This window comes from Emys orbicularis, chromosome 4 (genome assembly GCF_028017835.1).
Source record: "Emys orbicularis isolate rEmyOrb1 chromosome 4, rEmyOrb1.hap1, whole genome shotgun sequence".
NCBI lineage: Eukaryota > Metazoa > Chordata > Testudines > Emydidae > Emys > Emys orbicularis.
This window is the reverse complement of record NC_088686.1, coordinates 82,076,390-82,081,334: the sequence shown is the minus strand read 5'-3', so window position 1 is coordinate 82,081,334 and position 4,945 is coordinate 82,076,390.

The window sequence follows — 4,945 nt, the reverse complement described above, 5'->3', positions numbered from 1 at the left end:
GTTAATGAATGTTTCAGATCTTACCCAAATACATGCTACAGCCAATTCTTATTAACTAAACTAAAATGTATTAAAAAACAAAAGACAGAGAGTATGGTTAAAAGATCAATATACATACAGACATGAGTTCAATCCATTTAGGTGAAGATTCATAGCAGAGATGGTGAGCTTTGTAGTTCCAAAGAGTTCTTTTAGAAATAGTTCATAGGTTATAGTCCAATGTCCAAATATCATATTCAGGGCGTACCAGCATAACTAGGGCCTCAGTCTTGCGACTCAAACTTCCCCTGATGAAACTTAAGCAGATCTGAGATGAACAGGATCAGGACCCCGGGTCTTTTTATACAGTGTCCTAGCATCTACTTGACCACACAGGCCTGGTTAAACAATAGGATTTTGATGTAACCTTTTGCTTTCTAAACACAACCAGTAATTAGTTACACAAATTAACATAGGGCAGTTTATCCATTAGGCAGTCTATTACAAACTTCAAAGAGACATATAGACAATGACATTATTTTACCCAAGATTCATCCAAATGTTAATAAAATAACAGGAGTACTTGTGGCACCTTAGTATTCCTTTTGATCTCTGAATCAATAGTTATAGTGACAGACAGGAACAGTCTGTTTATGGTTAGCATCTAAGATACACACAATTACTTCTAACAATATAGGTTTGCATTTCAAAGTTCTAGTCTATTTAGCATGAATGGCCCTAATTATCATTCACATACCTTTCTAACATGACTTTAAAGGTGGGCTTTGGGTCATTCAGCCTGCAAGCTGTTTAACCCTTTCTAGCCATGCGTCACATTGAGGTTGGCAGGAAGGGTGATGTTAATTAAAACATTCTTGTTACCTCTCTGCATTTATGTGGTATATGTGGATCCTCCTTCTGGCAAATTGTCAATTAAATTGACAGGGTTATTTTTTTCAGATGCTGGAGGGAAATAAATGTAACATAGTGAAGAGAAGTATAGTTTAATCTACCAGTTAAAGAAAGGGCCTTGGGGATGGTATGCTCAGAAACTTTCTTGTTGGTGTGACAAATTGGAAAAATGTCTGTATTATTTCTTATTAATATTATGTATGACCCTTTTCAAGTTGATATTTTTACATCCCTGAGTGTGATAATCAAATCAAAGGAGGCTGTAAAGAGGGGTTGTTAAGGAACCCAGCAAAGGTAAAACAATGACACAGATAAGACAGCCTTTCAGGTACCCATTGCAAGAGTTAAGATAACAATATATATGCCAGCAGTTGGGGAAAGGAAATACCTCACTAGCACTATCCAAATTAACATCTTTTTTTTTCTCTTCCCAAGAGTAATGTTGATATTGAGAGACCCTGCGGGGTTAAAATGGTACCCCCTGACAGAAAGGTGCAGGGAATAGCCAACTCATCTGGGAGCTGACAGACAGACACAGAGTAAGCATGATGGAGGAGTCTGACACAGCAACTTGAGAGCCATGGCCTGTATTAAGCAGGCTGTAACTTGGTGCCCAAAGAAAACTGGGGGTGGGGGAAAAACACCAAAGTTAAGTCATGTTTACCAAGGTGCTTGAGGGAAATGCCAAGCATAAGACAATATGCATATAGGTCTCTGTTATTTTTAAATCTACTTCTGTAATCTCTGCATACCACTTGGGCAAATAAATCATACTTCGTTTTGGAGACACTGTTTCCTTTTCACTACATAATATTACTGTCTACAGGTCTCTAGAAGAGAACTCTGGCAGGGTCCATGTCTACCTGAGACTGGTACTTAGAGAGGTGAAACCTAGAGATCCAGTTAGACAGTGGTTGGATTACAGGATCCCACCCCAAAGAGAAGTGGAGGTACAAGCCTGCCATTTGAATGGGGTGCATTCAGGGGACTGGAAAAAGTTCTTAGAGGAGGGTGGCCTGTTTGTGGTTTTTAATGTTCATAGGGTTCCTGTGGCATGCATAAGGGATTGTCACTTATTTTCCAACATTGTTGGAAAAGGTAACAGCAGAAGAAATGGAACTGATGGGGGGGGGGAAGAAATGCAGCCTTTAAAAAAGTATGTTTCCTCACAACAACCTGCAGGCTCCTTTTTACTTGCAAAGAGCATTTCCCTCTGTCAAATTCAGGCAACTGCATTCCAGCAGGTTGGCTCACAGTTTAGGAAAGTGCTATAACAGGAAGTCCTTCAGGAATATTTTTTCTGAATGTCATTTGGAAGTTTTGATTTGTTCAGATGATTATTTTACCTACAAAATAAGAAAATTCCATTCAGAAATAGGGATGAATGGAGGCAGGTATTTTATGGAAAATTGTATGTAAGGGGCACTCTATGAGCCTGAAGCAAGAACATAATAAATAAAGCCTGTCTATGGAAAGGCGGCTGTGGATCAGGGGAGACTATAGAACCCTTTCCACTATCCTGTTACTTTAACAGTCATATTTGCTGACCACAAAACTTTTCCATGGCCTTTCTTATGGATGCTTGGTTCTGGTGTTTTTCCAGATGCCTTAGGACTGTGCATCTACTTCTATAAGGAAGGATGGAGTTTTCCAAAAATGGTCTTGGAGATACTTGCAATAGTTAATGAAGTAGGCTTTTTTATATTATTATGGCAGAACTGGTGCACATCTTGTTTTCAGGCACTAGAAGAATAACTTGACACTTTAGTCTGAACTATTTTTGGCAACATTCAATCATTAGTAATGGCAGAGAAAAAATGGATGAGTGAGGAAAGATGTAAGTTAGCATCAGGGCCTATGGAGAGTGGGCTGGAGTACTGAGAGTAAGGCTATGTCTGTTGTGACACTGAGCCAGAAAGAGTTAAGACATATTAGGAAAGTATGTAAATGGTAATTAGGGCTATTCCTTATAAATAGCTAGCAAAGCCTGTTAGACAGACTAGAGTTTTGAAATGTAGGCTTGTATTGTTAAAAAATTGGAAGAAGATAATGATTGTAGTAGTCTGTGTTTACCTATATCTTGTTACCGGTTAACAATGTAACCAGATGATTCCTGTCTGTCACTATGTTTTATTGATTCAAAGATCAAAAGGGAATATTAACATTTAGATGAACTGTGAATGTAGTAATATCATTGTCTTCATTTCTCTTTGAAGTATGTAATACGCTACCTGTAAATGGCAGGAAATGGGCAGTTGCCTTATGCAAATCCATGTAGCTAATTACTGGTGATGCTTAGGAAATAGGGGGTCTATTTCAAAGCTACAATGCTTCACCTATCATTCACCTACTGTCAAGAGGCTGCCAGAGAACTATAAAAAGAACTCCTGGGCCCTGATCCTGTATCTCAGATCTGCTTCAGCTTCATCAGGGGAAATTTGAGTTGCAGGACGGACGTTCCCCCCCGATTTTGGACATTGAACTATATATCCTATGGAACTTATTCTGAAAGAACTTTTTGCAACTGTAAAGCTCACCATCTCTACTATGAAACTGACCTAAGAACTCTATTCATACCTGTATGTATAATGATCTTTTAACCTATACTCTCTCTCTTTTTAAATAAATCTTAATTTAGTTAATAGGAATTGGCTGTAAGCGTATATTCGGGTAAGATCTGAAATATTCATTGACCTGGTGTGTAATGTGTCTAATCCTTTGGAATTGGTGGAACTTTTTATATGATGAACAAGATTTTCAATAATCCTCATCATATTTAACTTGGCTGTCTGGGTGGGAGCCCAAGGCTGGGTTGCTTTAAGGGGGCTGTGTTTTTGGCTTCTGGGTAACCAGTAAGGTATTGTAGAAGCTGTTTTGTTGGTGGCTTGGTGAATCTAATAATTAGAAACTTCCAGTTTTGGGAATCATGTGCTCCATTCTTTGCAGTGTGCCCTGACTGAGCAATCTCAGTGTGGCCCCCCGGGACCCCAGTCACATCTACACTACCACTTATGTCAGTATAACGTCTGTCACTCAGGAATGAATAAACCACCCCCCTGAGCAACATAAGTTATACCGACCTAAGCACCAGTGCAGACAGAGCTTCTCCCACCGACACAGCTATCGCCGCTCACTGAGGGTGGATTAATTATGTTGACAGGAGAGCTCTCTCCAGTCAGTTTAGAGCAGCTATAGCTGTGCCGCTGTGCCTCTGTAAGCGCTCTAGTGTAGACATAACCTAAATATAAGGTGTCTTTTATATCTGAGTACTGTTCTTGTGATTTTTGGTTATTGTTTTAAGGGTTTAATTTAATAAACATGCGAAGAGAATAACTTCAGGAATTATACTGATCATTTTTCAGTGTTAAAAGGAAACAATTCAGATTTTTACTTCTGTCACATAGCAATAGGAAAACGTATCTGATATTAAATTTGTCCATCATTTTGCTCTGCTAATTGACAGAATCAACAAAATACAGATAACAGTGAGGCGCAAACTCAGAAAAGTTCAGAGTTTGGGTTTGGATGCTCATCTGAAGTTAATCCTTTCTGCCCTCCTTGTGTCTGCAAAATTAGGCTGCAAATGTCATAAGTGCAATTTTGCTGCAATATTCCTGGCACGTATGCTTTTCGGTCTCAACTGTAAACTGCACATGGAATAATGTATACAGACTTTTCAGAACCTTAAAGGTTTGCTTGAGGTTCAGTTCTGTAAAATGGGGATAATAGTCCCTGCTTCACAAGCATATTGAATACAATAATGATACAAGATTTTTAAGATAGGTGTAATTGTTTAATCACCAGACTTCCATGAGAAAGAATAGTAATGAAAGATCAGTCTGGATTATTGCAATAACAAGAGGCTACAGAGGATTTTGGAAAGGCAGGAGGTTGCCAAGAGTTATCAAGCAAAAGATTTATCTACAAGCCACCAAATCTGGCAAAGAAATAAATGACTCTAGTCACAAGATCACCCCCCAAAAAATGGACTAGCAAATGAACCAACTGGTAAGCACAACAAAACATGAACAAGGGCTAACTAATACACAACAGG